At 40.8% G+C, this 19,021-nt stretch overlaps 1 protein-coding gene across 6 annotated transcripts in view; it reads right to left on the bottom strand.

Annotated features, from left to right (window-relative positions):
• Window positions 1-19,021, bottom strand: part of SUSD4 (sushi domain containing 4) — a 122,072-nt gene that overhangs the window by 55,620 nt on the left and 47,431 nt on the right. The gene's annotated exons all lie outside the window — the stretch shown is intronic.

Below are 19,021 nucleotides of genomic sequence, written 5' to 3'. Positions count from 1 at the left end.
CTTTGATGCTTTGGCTACCATTCCAGAGGACATGCTTCTATACATACTGATGACGCTCAAAAAAAGAATGCATTAATTACATTTGTGACTGAACTCCTTGGGGGAGAATTGTATGTCCCCCGCTTTGTTTTACCCGCATTCTGCCATATATTTCATGTTATAGCAGTCTCAGATGATGACCCAGCATATATTGTTCATTTTAAGAACGCTTTCACTGCAGATTTCACAAAATGCAAAGAAGGTACCTGTGACATTGAACCCCATAATGTTTTATGGAAATATGCTTATGAATGTAAATATGACATAACTGGAATATGTTCTATGCTACATATGCCATGTAACATGTCTCTGCAAAGGTTATGATCTACTGAATACATTCATCTTATTTGTATTCATGTATCATTTTTGTATTCAAAGTTATGAATATTGGCTATGTACTTGTTTAATTTTAAATAAACTCAGTGAAGCAGTTGGTCAGCTTCCTGAGAAAAGACTATTCTCAGTAAGTGCCCAATCAAGAAACACTTAAGCCTACAATAAACTTGGAGACACCAATCCATGTCTGAGCTTTCCAGGAATGTGGCTTGGCTGGTAAAGAACTCAGTCATGCATGGACACGTGACTTGCCCATGTGACTCCAAAACTTCATCTGGTACTGGGATTCTACATAGGGGGAGGGAGGGGTGTCCACTCACAAGAGAAAGTCTATTTAAACCCCTGGGAGACCCCTCCATTTTGACTTCAGCTGGCTCAAGAGATAGCCTCTCCACCCCCAAAACATACCTGAAAAAACTGGAACAAAGGACAGTAACCACGGGGGTGTGAGTGATTGCTAGACCCAGACTAGGAGGCGGCTAGTTTGTAAAAGAGGCTTATTGGAAAAATCTCAGGGTGAGATTTTATCTGTATTCAGCTTCTTACTGTATTAGGTTTAGACTTGAGTGTTTTATTTTCTTTTGCTTGGTAATTCACTTGGTTCTATCTGTTATTATTTGGAACCACTTAAATCCTACTTTTTCTATTTAATAAAATCACTTTTTACTTATTAATTAACCCAGAGTATTATTAATACCTTGTGGGGGGGGGCACAAACAGCTTGCATACCTCTCTATCAGTGTTATATAGGGTGAACAATTTATGAGTTTACCCTGTATAAGCTTTATACAGGGTAAAACGGATTTATTTGGAGTTTGGTCTCCATTGGGAACTGGGCATCTGGGTGTTGGAGACAGGAACACTTCTTAAGCCGTTTTCAATTAAGGCTGCAGCTTCTGGGGGATGTGGTTCAGACCTGGGGGTCTGGGTTTGTAGCAGACTAGCAGGTCTGGCTCAAACCAGGCAGGACACTGAAGTCCCATGATGGCAGGGAAAATGGGTTAGAAGTAGTCTTAGCACATCAGTTGGCAGTTCCCAAGGAGGTTTCCGTGATCCAACCCATCACAGTACCATGTGAGATTTCTAAAGATAGCTACAGCATTCGACCCAAGGTTTAAGAATCCAAAGTGCCTTCCAAAATCTGAGAGGGACAAGGTGTGGAGCATGCTTTCAGAAGTCTTAAAAGAGTAAAAAAAAACATTCCAATGCAGAAACTACAGAACCGAAAACACCAAAAAAGAAAATCAACCTTCTGCTGGTGGCATCTGACTCAGACGATGAAAATGAACATGTGTCAGTCTGCACAGCTTTGGATCGTTATTGAGCAGAACCCATCATCAGCATGGATGCATGTCCCCTGGAATGGTGGTTGAAGCATGAAGAGACATATGAACCTTTAGTGCATCTGGCACGTAAATATCTTGAGACGTTGGCTACAACAGTGCCATGAGAATGCCCGTTCTCACTCTCAGGTGACATTGTAAGCAAGAAGCAGGCAGTATTATTTTCTGCAAATGCAAACAAACTTGTTTGTCTGAGTGATTGGCTGAACAAGAAGTAGGACTGAGTGGATTCGCTGGCTCTAAAATTTTTAGATTGTTTTATTTTTGAATGCAGTTTAAAAAAATTCTACATTTGTAAGTTCAACTTTCATGTTAAAGAGATTGCACTACAGTACTTGTATTAGGTGAATTGAAAAATATGATTTCTTTTGTTTTTTTACAGTGCAAATACTTGTAATCAAAAAATATAAATTGAGCACTGTACACTTTGCATTATGTTGTAATTGAAATCAATATATTTGAAAATGTAGAAAACATCCAAAAATATTTAAATAAATGGTATTCTCTTATTAACAGTGAGATTAAACACAACAACTTTTTAATCGTGTGATTAATTGCGATTTATTTTTTAATCGCTTGACAGCCCTAAATATTTTTTTTTTTATCTCTGTACAACAAGCTGCTGAGTGCTGCATAAAGCGGATAGAAATTCCCCTTGTGAATGAGAGTACGGCTTGTTATTTATTATTATTCATAATAATAATAATAATATGGGGAGGCAGGCTGGGGTGGGGATGCTAAGAAAACAGTCCCTTATTTTTGAAATGTAATGTTGGCAACCATAATTTTATCTCAACTGTTAGGAACATTCCAGGTAGCACCCAAGTACTCGAGTAAGTTAGGAAGCAAAATCAAGAATAAATCAGTGATCAAAGAAAATTATTTTCAACATGGTTGAATTTTAGATAAGACCTAAAATGTCAGATATCTAAAGAATGTTTCCTCACACTTCATCTCATCCTTTTCTGAATGTTCCTTTCTGCAGTCACCCTTCCTCATCCCGTTTCTTCCATCTTCTTCCCTCCCATATTCCACAGCTCTAAATTAGAGTCCATCCATCCTCGATCCCAGGAACTCAAGATTTCCAGATCATGCTACTGGTGATCTGATTTCTAATCTGCAGATGGCAGATTCCTTCCCTTCCAAACTGCTGTGTAATATTACATTGTTAAACATCTGATGCATGTCATCCCAAAGGTGGCTGCATGTCAGTGCTGGATGAAGCAATCCCTTGTCAAAGCTTGTATTTCAATTTGTTATGATTTTAGAAGGATGGAGGGGTGCTATGTAAATTTGCAGTGTTTCTCTTCGGCTGTAACATTAAGTTGGAATGTGGGTTTCCCTCAACCCCGTACTTTAATCTTTGGGCTTACCAAATTCGCTGGTCTTTTCGATGTCTTTCTACAGTGTCAAAGCAGAGACTTTGTGGCTTACAGTGGGACTGGATCCCCAGCTCACACTTCTGAAAAGCAATCTGTGTGTGCTGCAGCATTACCTTAAGTCAAACCACAAGAAGAGGCCACAAGTGCAAACATGCTGAGGGCTCGTTTGTCTCTTGAAAAGAAAAAAGAAAGTCATTTCTGTCCCTTTAACAATCAGTACCCTAAGTGCCTCTGTTTTACCATACAGAGTTCTGTGCCTCAGGCTATTTATGCTTCTTCATAATCAGTGACGTTAATTGAAGCATCTGCTTAACACTACAGAAAAAGAAGGATCTGCTTATAGCATCTTCCCTTGGTGAAGTGAAATGAACTATAAACCTGTAATTTCATAAGTGAAATCCCTGCTAAAACGTAGCCTCTCTCCAATCCCTTAAATCACTATTATTTGGACTTCCTCAAGGCATCAGCAGCTCTGTGAAACCCAGCCCTGCTTGAGACATGATTCCCAATCTCATCTGCTATTCTTCCAGAGTGCATCCCAGCTCACAACGTTGTTGAGGGTTCTTGCTTCTCACACTGTACAACCTTATCGAAAACAGCGTAACAAGCCACTGAAAGAAAGGCAGGTGTTCCAATTACTATGCAGGAGAAGCAGAATAGCAAACACACTCTGGGGGAGTGAAGAGTTGGCTTAAACCACAAACTGATCTGTAAAACAAAGATTATTACGCAACAATTTCCTTCACATAACCCTACAGTGGGGTGGCAGAAAAATAAGGAACCACTGTGCAATGCAATCCACAGGCACCAAAACCTCCCAAGCACAACACAAAATGAAGACACAAAAACTGCAGAAGTGAGGCAATAAGCCACGAGAGAATGTTTGATCCTTAAATGGACTGGGGATATATTAATTATTATTAGGGCTGTCAATTAATTAATAATTCATGTGATTAAAAAAATAGTGATTAAAAAAATTAATCACACTTAAACAATAGAATACCAATTGAAATTTATTAAATATTTTGGATGTTTTTCTACATTTTCAAATATATCGATTTCAATTACAACACAGAATACAAAGTGTACAGTGCTCAATTTAGTATTTTTTATTACATATATTTGCACTGTAAAAATGATTAAAGAAATAGTATTTTCCAATTCACCTCATACAAATACTGTAGTGTGATTTCTTTGTCATGAAAGTGAGACTTACAAATGTAGGACGTTTTTGTTACATAACTGCACTCAACAAAACCATGTAAAACTTGAGCTCTTACAAGTCCACTCAGTCCTACTTCTTGTTCAGCCAATTGCAAAGAGAAACAAGTTTGTTTACATTTATGGGAGATACTGCTGCCCACTTCTTAATTACAATGTCACCTGAAAGTGAAAACAGGCATTCGCATCTTGTTGTAGCTGGCCTAGCAAGATATTTACATGTCCCCACAACACCTTAAATTGTCTGTGATCAGTTTACCTGAGTGATTGCCTCTCTTCGCAGGCCACACTGCCAAAGCTGCAATCAACAGGGACACCCAAGCTGGATTCTCCCTCATTACAAAAGAGAAGGGGCAGCTGGCAGGATGTTCTCTGAAAGAGCTTTCTCGGACACCTAGAGCAGTCCTACTCACAATCTGATCGCCTCTGTGCTGTTCAAAAGGATGTAGTCTTGGGGAAGAAGATCATCAACAAGCTGGAACAGAGGAAAATGATCCCATAGTTGGGACCCTCCTTCCCAAGGTGGGTAAAAATCAAATTATTTTAAAAAAAAATTAAATTAAATTTAAAAGAAATGATTTTTTTATTTAAATCAGATTTTTTTTATAAAATGCTTTTTGAGGAAAAAAACTATTATAGCTCAAAGATATCTCATCATAGAATAGGGATTATAAATTCTAATTATATAGTATGAGACAATATATTAATGTAATGTTTAAGAAAAGTTTTGTAAATGAGTTCCAATAGTTCATGGATTAGGGACCCAATCTTATGGGGTTCCAGAGGCTTCTGTATAGATTATTTAGGTTAATCTTTCTATCTATCCAATGGGACTCAGTGCTCAGTCTAGAAGATACCATCAGATGTGCTTAATTTTGCAGTTCTCAGACTGTGGATTTGTGTCTCCAGAGGTAACACGTTTGTTAACAGCAAAAATGTTTTAAAATAAATAATATATAGAGATGAGAAACAACAGTTCTCAACTCTATTGTCCCTCTGCAAATTGGTGTACATGGAGTCAATCCCTTACCTCTCTCTAGAAAAAGTTTCAAGAAGTTCAAAGAATAGAAGATTGTTGGGGGCGGAATAGATCTGGAAAAGGAGAAGTCTGGAGATAAATGTGAGAAGGGAGGGACGGGCAGTAGAAACAAAAGTGAAACTGTTTGAGCAGCATATTCCAGAAGTCTTGAAGTCTTTCGGAGTGTAGCCTTCATTGATTTGAGATCTACCATACCATTCTCTCACTAGAAGGGAAAACCTATAATGGCAGCAGGCTGTAAAAGGGACCTAGTTTGGGTCTCATCTATGTCATCTATCGCTGAGTTGTGAAGAATATGTATTAAGGTTATAACAACCAACAAGAATGCACCTTTATGTTGAAATCCATGATTAAATTGAGTTTTCCTGACTAGTGATTTAAATCATGACAGTGATTGTGAAATACTCAGGGAGATTAGAGAGGTTACAAACAAAATCAGAAAACCCAATAATAATAGGGATTTCAACTATACCCATATTGGCAGGATACATGTCACCTCAGGATGGGACACAGATGAAAATTTCTACTGCACTGTTAATGACTGCTTCTTGGAGCAGCTTGTCCTGGAACCCATAAGGGGAAAGGCCCATTTGTGATTTAATCCCAAGTGAAGCACAGGATCTGGTCACATCGATGAATGTAACTGAACCGCTCAGTAACAGCGCTCATAATGTAATTACATTTAAAATTCTTGTAGGGGGAAAATACCAAAGAAGTCTGCCCCAATGGCATTTAACTTCAAAAAGCAGAACTACACAAAAATGAGGAAGCTCGTTAAATGAAAATTAAAAGGAAGATTACAAGAGTGAAAATAAGTGCAAACTGCACAGAAACTTTTTAAAACCCACCATAATAGAAACACTAAATTTATACCCCAAATAAAAAGAAAAAAAACAGGAAAAAGATCAAAAAATGCCACCATGGCTAAAGAGCAGAGTCAAAAGAAGAAGTTAGAGGCAAAAAGGCCTCCTTTAAAAATTGGAAATCTAAACCTACTGAGGAGAATAGAAAGGAGCATAAACTCTGGCAAGTCAAGTGTAAAAATATAATTAGGCAGAGCAACAAACAGAAGATAAAAAAATCAATTTTTGTAAGTACACCAGAAGAAGGAAGCCTGCCGAACAATCAGTGGGGTCACTGAACAATTGAGGTGCTAAAGGAACACTCAAGGAAGACAAGGTAATTGCAGAGAAACTAAATGAATTCTTTGCATTAGTCTTCACTGCAGAGGATCCGAGACCAATTCCCATACCTGAGACATTCTTTTTAAGGGGGGCAAGTCTGAGGAACTGACCCAGACTGAGGTGTCAGTAGAGGAGGTTTGTGAACAAACTGAAAAAATTAAACAGTAATAAGTCACCAGGACCAGATGGTATTCACCCAACAGTTCTGAAGAAACTCAACTATGAAATTGCAGAACAATTAACTGCAGTATGTAACCTACCGCTTAAATCAGCCTCCATACCAAGTGACTGGAGAATAGCTAATGTAATGCTGATTTTTAAAAATATTCAAGAGGTGATCCTGGCAATTACAGGCTGGTAAGCCTAACTTCAGTACCAGGCAAACTGGCTGAAAGTACAGTAAAGAACAGAATTATCAGACACATAGATGAACACAATATGTTACGGAACAGTCAACACAGCTTTTGTAAAGGGAATCATGTGTCGCTAATCTATTAGAATTATTTTAGGGTGTCAACAAGCATTGGACCAGGGTCATCCAGTTAATATATGGTACTGAACTTTCAGAAAGACTTTGAGAAAGACTCTTAAGCAAAGTAAGCCATCATGGGATAAGAGGGAAGGTCCTCTCATAGTTCAGTAACTGGCAAAAAGATAGGAAACAAAAGATAGGAATAAATGGCCAGTTTTCACACTGAAAAGAGGTAAATAGTGGGGTCCTCCGAGGACCCTTACTGCACCTGTGCTGTTCAACATACTCATCAATGATTCAGAAAAGGGAGTGAACAGTGAGGAGGCAAACTTTGCAGATGATACGAATTTACTCAAGCTAGTCAAGTCCAAATCTGACTGTAAAGAGATACAAAGGGATCTCACAAAACTGAGTGACTGGGAAACAAAATGGCAGATTAAATTCAATATTAATAAGTGCAAAGTTACGCATATTGGAAAAAATAATTCTAACTATACATACAAAATGATGGGGTCTAAATTAGCTGTTACCACTGAGACACTACCTCAAAATAGCATCCTAAAACCCCCATATTCACCACTGTGATACGATATGTTTTGTACAAAGTATGCCTTGAGGTATCATTTGAGAAGTCATGATTGCTGAACATTACTATCCTGTTGAATTGTGTGGGTTACCATTGTATCTGAAGTTATGAAGTATTACTCCGTGTGTGAGACTGAAATATGTTGGGAGGGTGCAAGATGCCCATAGCCAGTCTTTCAGTGGCAGCAAAGGAGCACCCAGTAAGACAGATTTACATCAGTACAAGCCAGACGTGTTTATGGTCCATTAAAAGGGAATCAACTATCCCAATGGCCATCCCAGAGACTTCTATTAGGAAAGGGAGAGATAATAAGAGAAAATATCATAATGCCACTATATAAATCCACGGTATGCCTACTGCATGCAGGTCTGGTTGCTCCTTTTCAGAAAAGATATTAGAACTGGAAAAGATACAGAAAAGGGCAACAAAAATGATTGAGTATGGAACAGTTTCCATATTAAAAAGATGTGAGATTAAAAAGAAGGGGACTGCTCATCTTAGAAAAAAAAAAGACAGGCAAGAGGGATAGGATAGAGGTCTATCATGAATCATGAATGCTATGGAGAAAGCGAATAAGGATGTGTTATTTACCCCTTCACATAACAGAAGAACCAGCGGTCGCCCAATGAAATGAATAGGTAGCAGGTTTAAAACAAACATAAGGAGGTACTTCTTCACACAGCGCACAGAACACTGTGGAACACACTGCCAGGGATGTTGTGAAGGCCAAAAGTATAACTGAGTTCAAAAAGAATTAGATAAGTTCACAGAGGATAGGTCCACCAATGGCTATTAGCCCAGATGGTCAGGGACACAACCCCATTGTCTAGGTGTCCTTAAACCTCTAACTGCTAGAAGCTGGGACTGGACATCAGTGGATGGATTACTTAATAATTTCCCTGTTCTGTTCATTCCCTCTGCCGCATCTGGCATTGGTCACCGTCAGAAGACGGGATACTGGATAGATGGACCCTGGGTCTGACACAGCACACTTAATCTTATGTTTTTATGACTCTGCAACTCTCTTCCCCACTTGGTTCAAAATAGCCCAAATTTGATGACCTTCCAGGCACTCTGAAACAGGCACCTGTTTGATAGGATGTTTGTAAAGCATTAAGGGCATAGTTCCTACAATGACAAAGGGGTAGAAATAAGTCTCTGTAGATGCTTGGCTGGTTGAATTCCAGTTGTAACGATTACATTAATGTTGCTGGGATGTTCCTATATTATAAATATGCTAGGGTGCTGAGAGCCTTGGATAGGCATCTATTTAATTATTTTAAATTTAACTAAATAATATATGAAGTAAAATAAATAGAGGTACAGGATTATTCTGCTGACATCTGTCAGGAAGACCAGTTGGGTCTCATCACCTCCAACTCAGAAGGAATAAAGGCTGAGGGAGAGTCTGAAGGCAAGGGATGAGATAGTATGGTAGTATTTATATCTGCTATTCTTAAATTAAGTATAAAAGAAAATCCCACGTAGGGGTGAGTTTTAGAACAGAAATCAAGCATGTGTGTATGTGAATGTTGGGTGACTATGTAGCTGTTTGAAGGGACCTCTTTCAGTGCAGCCTCCCATCCCCCTTTGTTCTAGTAAAAGACTAGAGTAGGGCTCTGGGGGGGTTAGGGGCTCCAATAAATCCTGTGGGCAGGTTATCCCATAACTGCCTAATGCAGGTTTCTTGCACTTTCCTCAGATGCATCTAGTGCTGCCCGTATCAGACAGGATACAGGACTAGAGACCACTGGCTTAATCCACTGTGGCAGTTCCTAAAGGTTTGTTGGCAAAGAGAACCCTCTCAAATATACTTAGACAATTGAAGACCTGCACCTATGTGACAAGAAGATAACTCTGTTAGGGTATGTCATAAATATAAAGGGAAGGGTAAACACCTTTAAAATCCCTCCTGGCCAGAGGAAAAACCCTTTCACCTGTAAAGGGTTAAGAAGCTAAGATAACCTTGCTGACACCTGACCAAAATGACCAATGAGGAGACAAGATACTTTCAAAAGCTGGAGGGCAGGAAAAACAAAGTCTCTCTCTGTCTGTGTGATGCGTTTGCCGGGGATAGAACAGGAATGGGGTCTTAGAACTTAGTAAGTAATCTAGCTAGATATGTGTTCGATTCAGAATCCTTTAAATGGCTGAGAAAATAAGCTGTGCTGAATGGAATGTAGATTCCTGTTTGTGTCTTTTTGTAACTTAAGGTTTTGCCTAGAGGAATTCTCTACGTTTTGAATCCGATTACCCTGTAAGGTATTTACCATCCTGATTTTACAGATGCGATTCTTTTTACTTTTTCTTCTATTAAAAATTCTTCTTTTAAGAATCTGAATGCTTTTTCATTGTTCTTAAGATCCAAGGGTTTTTGTCTGTGTTCACCTAACTGGTGAGGATTTTTAATCAAATCTTCCCCAGGAAAGGGGGTGTCAGGTTTGGGAGGATTTTGGGTTCAAACAGTTTTCAAGAAACATTTTAACCCCTCAAAAAGATTCCACAAAGGCTGAATAGGGGCAAAAAGAAGGGTCTTTTCTCAAAAAACTACCCTCTATACTGAAGGACATTTGTGTATTTGAATCCATATAAATAATATGAAAAATTAAGGCCTGTATCTTCAATCAATTCTGCACAGGTGCAGGGGTCTACCCAAGCAAAATTTGTTGCAGGATCAGTTCCTAAATCTTGTTAATTTATCTGCTATTTATATTTTTGTCTGCATTTTGTGAAATCTGAGAGATGAAGTGACAGCTGGGTCAGGAACTGTCAAATCCAAATATGCAGATTTCGAGTGGATACACATACATACAAGGTGCAGTTCTGACAATCATTATCAATTCTTTAATTTACGTATATGGCCAAAACAAAATTTTAAAAGATGCATTTGTTTCTTCCTGGAGCAGTATATTTATTCTAATAAGCATCTTAAAGAGCATCAATCTCCCTAATCATAAATTCCTCCTACAATTAAAACATATATATGCCTCTTTAGAAATAAGCCATTTCATTTATAATGCCAGAGGCATTTGTTTCCAGCCTCTTTTTGTTTTTAAAGCTGACAAGTTTGACTGCATAATTTATTAATCCCTATGAAATAACAAATGTTACATGCTATTGTTTGATTCTCTGAACTTTGCATCAATTAAATGAAAGAAAATTTAGAAAGAATCTGCCAGTAGTTCTTCTGACAGCATTTAGTTCACACCAACACAGCTTATGTTTCAGTTATAAAAACTCAGCATAGCTGTCAAAGGAGTATATTTTCATCTTTTATGTCTGAGCTGGAATTTATACACAAAACTTTCAAAACAGGGAGTTTTCTAAATTCTTGCTGTGAGAATATACCCTTAGGTATGCAACATGAAGCAAAATAAAGAAAATCAGAACGTTACTACTGCTACGGTATTTTTTTAAAAAAATACTAGGAAAGCACTCCATTCTAGGGAAGTCACTATTAAAATACTCTTAAGTACCTCTCTAAAATCTGTGAACCTCTGTTTTTGAACAAGGAGGCTGTCAAAGTGACAAATAATGACAGGTTTCAGAGTAGCAGCTGTGTTAGTCTGTATCCACAATAAGAAAATGAGGACTTGTAGCATCTTGAGACTAAAATTTATTTGAGCATAAGCTTTTGTGAGCTCACGAAAGCTTATGCTCAAATAAATGTTAGTCTCTAAGGTGTCACAAGTCCTCCTTTTTTTAAAGTGACAAATAGTAACTCATCAATGACCCAGGAGTGAGACTATAAGGAAACTAGGTGGGTGAGGTAATATCTTTTATTCGACCAATTTCTGTTGGTGAGAGATCTTTTTGAGCTTACCCAGAGTTTTTCTTCAGCTCAGGGAAATGTACACAGAGCGTCACAGCTAAATACAAGGTGGAACAGATTGTTTAGCATAAGTAGTTAACATATATTTCAAAGGACCATTCAAGGTGAAGTGGCCCACTAACACACTCCAGTCATAGGAGGAAATTAAGGGGGAGGGAAGGCAGCTGGGGGGGGGGAGTAGTGAGTTTCAGATTGTGTAAGTAGCGATTAATCCAGTGTCTTTATTCGGTCCATGACATTTAGAGTCTAAAAGTTAGAAGGTTCATCTTCTGAAGGCATCTTTTGAAGATTTCCTTTGAGGATGAGGACACAGGTCAGACAGAGCGATCGCTTTGTGAAAAGCTTTCACCCACAGGTGATATGCTGATTTTGTGTTTTATCACTTTTCTGAGTGCGGAGCGATTGTCTGGTTTCATTCACATTGTTGTTGCTGGGGCATTTAGTGCCCTAGATGAGGGGCACCACACGTGATAAGCAAGTGTAGGTCCCATGGATTCAAAAAGTGTGTTGTGGGGGTGTTGATCATCATAGCAGACAGTGGAAAGATGGTCTACAGGTTTTGCATCTGTTGTTCTGGCAGGGTCTGTTGCCGCTTGGATTCTAGACAAATGATCTAAACTTCCTCATATTTCCACCACAAATTCAACCATCATCACCTGTCCATTAAAATCCTTCCAGAACACTCCCATACTAGCATCAGCTTCCAGGTCACCATATTCAGCTTCAGCAATGGAACCCTACAGACAACCAAACAAGAAACCCAGGGATCACCACACCTACCTTCACAGATCCAGTAACCACTCCAAACACAAGAAATCTGTTATCTACAGATACCACAGAATATGCTCCAAGGAGAAAGTCCAAGATATAGACCTTAATACACTTAAAACCACCTTAATCAAACAAGAGTACTCCACCAGAGAAGTAGTTTGCATCATGGAATGGGGCCACTTAACTACCCTGAGAGAACCTGCTTCAATACAGGAAAAAAAAAAAAACCCTCTAACCATACACCCCTGGTTGTCACTTACCACCCCACACTGGAATCCTTATGGAGTATAATCAGACAATTGCAACCCATGCTTGATGGGGACCCCTCCTGAAAGATCTTTCTTGAATTCCCACTTCTGGCCTTCAAACAGCCCCCCTACCTCTCCAAGCTTATCATGAGAAACAAGCTCTCCACAGACCAGGATACAAACACTCAAAGCGTTACCAGACCCTGCCAGAACAACAGATGCAAAATCTGCAGACATATCTTCACTGCTACAATGATCAACACCCCCCCACAACACACCTTTCAAGATCCATGGGTCTTACACATGCCTATCATAATATGTGGTATACCTCAGGCAGTGCACGTAATGCCCCAACAACAAGGATGTGGGTGAAACCAGACAATCACACAGAAAAATGGTAAAACAAAAACAGCACATCACCTATGGCGGAACACTTTTCACAAAGCGATGTGCTCATCCTCAAAAGAACTCTGCACAACAACTTCAAAAGACAAGCCTGGGAGCTTAAACTCATAAATTTGCTAGACAATATAAATCATGGACTGAATAGATACACTGGGTTTATGACATATTGACAGAACCTATACCCATTAACCCCCCCAAGCTCTCCCCCCTCCCCCCCGCAATGACTGGAGAGTGTTAATGGGCCACTTCACCTTGAATGGTCCCTTGAAATGTGTGTTAATTACTTAGGCTAAATAATCTGTTTCACATTGTATTTAGCAGTGACACTCTTGAGTACATTTCCCAGACCAAAGAAGAGCTCTGAGTAAGCCCAAAAGTGTCTCTCTCTCACTAACAGAAGTTGGTCCAATAAAAAATTATTATCTCACCTACCTTGTCTCTCGAATATCCTGACACCAATACTGCTACAACAATGCTTCAAATAAATCAGGAAACAAGCAAGTTAAGAAATTAAATCAGGAAAGAGAGCTTGTGAGCATCATTGAAATTGTTTTGAATAGCTGTATCATGCCAGTCACAAAAGATATTCATATTTAACCCGTTCCAGAAATAATTTGCACAAGATGGAAACACTTGTGATTTGGGTGGGTGCTGAAGGAAGGTGCTTGATGCAGGAAGTGTATGGAAAAAGCAGATGGCAGTGGGGAGCAGCAGCAGCTGTGGGCAGAAAGGGTGGATGGAGCACCCATTCCTGAGCAAGTCCATAGAGAAGCTAGCCAAAGCCAATTTGAAGCATATCTAATTGAGGTTAATATTGCAGACCCAGAACAACGTGTATTCAAGCCAGGACGTGGAATTGAAACTACTTTTAGTGGCACAGATGGATGATCTCCTGCTGTTAGATGGAGAGCAGACATCCATTCTCATCCTCCTAGACGTGTCTGAAGCATTTAACAATATCAACCATCATATTGCTGCCTTACCTGAGAGAGGCGACAGAGGCCCTGGATAATGCAATAAAATGGATTGTGTTTTTTCCTGGAGGGACACATCCTATGACTAGTGATGGGAAACTTCACCTCCACCTCTACACCCGTCACTTGTGAAGTCTTACAAGGTTCAATTCTCTCTCCGGTCCCGTCCAATACTTAACATGCAGCCACCAGATGAAGTGATCAGACAACACGGACTCAAGTTCCAGCAATATGCAGATGACATACAGCTCTACTTATCACCACATACCACCATACCACTGCAATCAAGATGGCCCAGCGTCTGGACAACAACATCTGCTCATGGATGAAAAATACCGGTTGAAGGTGAACCCGAGCAAGATAGAAGTGACGCTTGTGCACAAAGAAACACATTAAAGAGTTTGCAACCATGAAGCGTCTCCTTTGGTTAATGGCATGTACCCACAATTGGCTAATTCAGGCCATAGTTTAGAAGTGCTCTTGGATTCCTCATCGATGGTAAGCTCTCACACAGCAGAATCTGAGTGTAATGCTTTCTACCATCTCCGATTGGTTAGGAGACTCCATCCCATCCGTGAGGTTGATTTGCCTCTGTTGTTCATGCTTTCAATCACTTCTCAGATGGACTAGAGCAATGAGATATACCTACGCATGCACCTTCCAGCACTTAGGAAACTCCAACTGCTACAGAATGCTGCAGCACATCTCCTCTATTACACTGGCTACTGTGAGCACATCAGATCTGTCTTCTGCTCTCTATACTGGTTTCCTATAAATATTGAGTCAAATTCTAGGTCTAGATCACTGTCTTCAAGGTGCTCCACAGAACTGGGTCAATGGTATTTCAAAATTCAACTAATGCTCTTTTATGCAGACTGGTGTACAACTCCACTCCTCCAGCACAAAATGGAATTTTCTACAATAAGGATAAAGCTTCTCTGTGCAGGAGACAGAGACTTCTCGGGAGCTAGTTATATATGTCGACTCAAAACCCACAGGAACTAAGAATCATTATAACCTCACCATCTTCCACTCCAAGTACAAGACACTTGTCTTTGACTTGCCTGCTCTAAACAAACACATAGCAACATGGGTACATACAGGCAACACATTGCTTCACAACAGTACACTAGAAGATTTAGATTTTGTGGACAACACAGCTCTTCTAAGTGACAGCTGAACCAACATGCAGGCAAAGAGTGAAAGACAGGGTTAATAATGAGTTACGAAAAAAAAAATTTAACGAGAACCCCAGCAACTTCCAATTCAAGCATTATGTTAGATGGCAAAGGTGAGTCAATTTACGTATCACAGCAGTAACTTACAAGGTAAATGGGATATCCAGAAGGGGAAAATGTCCTGAATTGGCAAGGCAGCAGCTACAAGAACAAAACAAAAAACAAAGAACTACAACTCAAAGACCAAACTACACATTTTCTACTCTAATGTTATTTCCACCTTAATATGTAAATGTGAAAACTGGAAATCCATCAAAAAGTATAGACAAATGTCTAAATGCCTTCAAAAGCAAGCACTCCAAAACTGGGCCATCCCTAACCATTTTGGTGCCCTACGCAGCTGCCCTACGGGGGGAGAGGGGTGGCCCCAGGCCTCCGCAGGGTGGGGATGGAGCAGGTGTGGGGGGAGAAAGGAAGCAACCGCCCCACAGTATTAGGAAGTGGTGCGGAGGGGGCTGGGGCCGGTTCGCTCCTCCACTTACCGGCACCTGGTGAGTGCAGGGCACCCAACCCCTGCGGCAGTCCTGAGGGGATGGGCTGGAGTAGGGGCGGGGCAGGAGCAGAGCAGGTGCTGGAACAGCACGCAGCTGCATAGGGCACCAGGAAATTTGGTGCAGCTGCATAATTTGCTTATGGGTAGGGATGGCCCTGCTCAGAGTACTTGGTGTGAAATGGAATACATTTTTAACAAATGCCGAGATTCAGAGAGTTCAACAACTCCTTATCTCCAAATGATCCAGAAAAGAAGATGGAAATACCAGGGACATGAGGTAACAATGAAGCCAGAACATCTGCCATTGTAGACGTGCCACTGAATAGCTGGAGGAGTGCTCAGATGGGGCTGACTGAAATAATTCCTTCATTGAACAGTAATTAGACAGGAAAAATTTATTGGACTTAACAGAGAGCACATACAAAGAGCGGCCCAGGACAGTTAGGTATGGTGGAGCCTTGGTCATACCCTAAAAGGGATGTCTGACCACAAGGGAAGGATTCATATTCAGATATATTTAAAAAAACCCCACACCTTACCAAAACAAAAAAAACAATCTAGTGTTCACATTTCTCCCCCTGGGAGAAAATGAGCAACAGACCTCACATGACCGATGTTAGTCACACTGTTTAGTGCACTAATGCAAGGCACTCAGATACGACAGTGATGAGACTCATGGACGGTGGGTGAAGCCCCCCTTTGGAGAGACTAGCCCCCGGCTCCACTCCTTCCGCCCGCACCTTTCCCATGACCGGAGCCCCTCCCCCCAGCCACAGGAGTCCTGAGCTGGCCAAAGCCCTGAGCACCCCCCTCCACCTGCCCCAAGGAGCCCCAGGCCAGCTGCAACCCAGAGTGCCCCCTCTTGGCTGGAGGAGCCCCGGGCTGGCCAAAGCCCCAAGGCCCTCCCGCCACCAAGAGGAGCCCCAAGCTGGCCGAAGACCCAAGCCTCCCCGGTCCCGTCTGCCTGGAGGAGCCCCAGGCTGGCTGAAGCCCCATGCCTCCCCTCTCCAAACCCAACCTGCCCCAGGAGAAAAGAGTCTGTTAGAAGACGTTTTTGATATGCCCCTGGCTGAGGAGGCGGTATGTGCTTCCTCAGCCACCCCAAAACCTGCATGGGGCACAATAAAGCAAAAACTTCACTGCCGAACCCCGCAACTGGGGGTCCAGCGGTCGCAGCAGCACCGGGGGAGGCAGAGCCTCCCCTCGCCTATTATACCCTCCGCCCGTGATGAGAGTGGTATAAAAACCTATCTAGAACAGCACAGAGCAGGAGGCGGAGGTAGAGGTTGAAATGAAAGCTGCAGAAGGGGAAGCAGTGACAATGGGAGGAGCTTGGGCAGTGGTAGAAAGGCTTTGCTGGACTGGAAAGGGCAGGTGAAGTAAAGCCTCAGGCTGGATGAGAGCAGTTTCGGTGCAGCCATCATTAGAAGCCAGGAAGGAGTGAGGAGGAGTCAGGGCAGCAGGAAGTGTGGGGAGGGATTCTAGGATGGGGAACAGCAGGAGGCTGGGGGAGTAGCACGGAACCAGTGGGGAAGAGACATGTTGACAGAGACAGATGTGAAGTAGAACTAGGGGACAGAGGTGGCATTGGTGCCAGAAGAGAACTGAAGAGAGAGGCAGAGCATCTGCAGCCAGCAGCACTGCACACTTCTGCCATGAACGAGCACTGAAGTGGCCATCACATGCAGCACAATGACAGTGGTGAAGACCTAGGTAGTCAGAATTTATATAGTAACAAAAATACACACACCATGATTAGTCAACTGAGTGATCAGGAACTACGAGATTCATGATGTACACAAAAAAAACAGTTAATCGTGATATCTGATGCTCAAAATATTTTCGACGTCTGTCCTGTTCTTTTAGAGATATTCATATCCCAAGCTGCCATGCAAATAGATTTTCATAATTTAAAAAGTACTGGAGGTGGAAAAAAACAGCTGTTATATAATTTTTTATGGCTCACATCATTTGTCTGATTAGCTGAGAGTTAGGAAGGGTCTGAAAGTAGAAATGATATAGTCCATTGTTCTTATTCAAGTAGTACTGAGAAGAATTTTAGACACCTAAACAAGCAACTTATTTAAATGTTATTTTTCTTTGTAGGGTTTAAGGTAAGTATTTCCCCTGCCTCTTCTCCCTCAGTGCTGTATTTCTTTCTGACGCAACAGCTACATCAGATTTATTTCAAATACACACATTTTTAAAAGAGTGCGTGCAGTCAGATCTATACATATGCTGTGCTAGAGAAAGACCATATACAGAGATCTGTTTGTGTGCAGATCACCTGGGATTGTTCCTTCAATAACTTCATGCTGCAGTGATCAGACCAAAAATTCCAAACTAAGGCTCATGCTTCATCCTCAGCAAACCTCACTATCCTGAATTATGTAGCAAGGGGCTTTAAAAAAGTGCAAGAGCCTACATCCTTATGCTGCAGCCATGTGCATAATGGGTTGCCTGTCCCAAGTCTTTCCTTTTCAGTTCCCATATTGTTTTTACTAAGTACTGGACTGACTTTTTCATGTGAAGATAAATGTTGCCTGTGAGTTAGATGGTAAGGCCTGGGGGGAGAAAAGGAGGGGGGGGCCACCAAGGATCTTGCCTTTTACTTAAATGTAGCACCCTATATGGCCTCCTACATCGATTATACTTAAAGATGGCCCTGAAATATTTTTATGTTTTAATTATGTTTTGTCTTCTTGAAAAATCCTGCAGGTACTTTGTAGAATTTCCCTTGCCTGCGCCTAATATTCTCTGGTTTCAAAGTAGCAGCCGTGTTAGTCTGTATTCGCAAAAAGAACAGGAGTACCTGTGGCACCTTAGAGACTAACAAATTTATTTGAGCATAAGCTTTCGTGAGCTACAGCTCACTTCATTATACAGTACCATACTTCACCACAGGGACACCATCCTTTATCTGACTTCCAAGGTAAGAACTAATTGTTCCAGTATAGCAAAGAAATACATTTATTTCTAGAAGTATTTTCGATCTGATCTGCATCAGCTATCCCTTGGGTCACAAGAGATGCGGTCTTGACTCTAAACTGTTTTATGATGAATGGTAGTGATGTTCTAACATGATCTAACATCCCTAGCAAATACAACCACTCCAAACCGGAATGAACTCAGCATTTACTGAATGTCATCCAATCAGTGCCAGTAAAGCTTCTGGTTCATATTTACTCTGACAGCTTAAAAAAAAAAAAAAAACATAGTACACCCATTTCAAAATGTACTTTACCCAAATGGAGGAGGAAATTGTTTTAGTTTGATTTAGAACAGTGAAGTACTATATTCTCTCTGGTAAGTACATTGTGAAGTACATGCTTTCCTTTCATATTGAAAGCTTGTAGCTTTTTAGTCTGTTCCATATGTTATTTCAGCAGAACCATGAAATCCTCAGTGTTTATTAGGCACATAAGTGTGTCTTGTAAGAGCATGGGAGCATAGCTTTT

This window comes from Dermochelys coriacea, chromosome 3 (assembly GCF_009764565.3).
Source record: "Dermochelys coriacea isolate rDerCor1 chromosome 3, rDerCor1.pri.v4, whole genome shotgun sequence".
In the NCBI taxonomy this organism is placed as follows: Eukaryota; Metazoa; Chordata; order Testudines; family Dermochelyidae; genus Dermochelys; species Dermochelys coriacea.
Note: the sequence above shows the minus strand (reverse complement) of the source record. Positions and strands in the feature narration are given on the sequence as shown.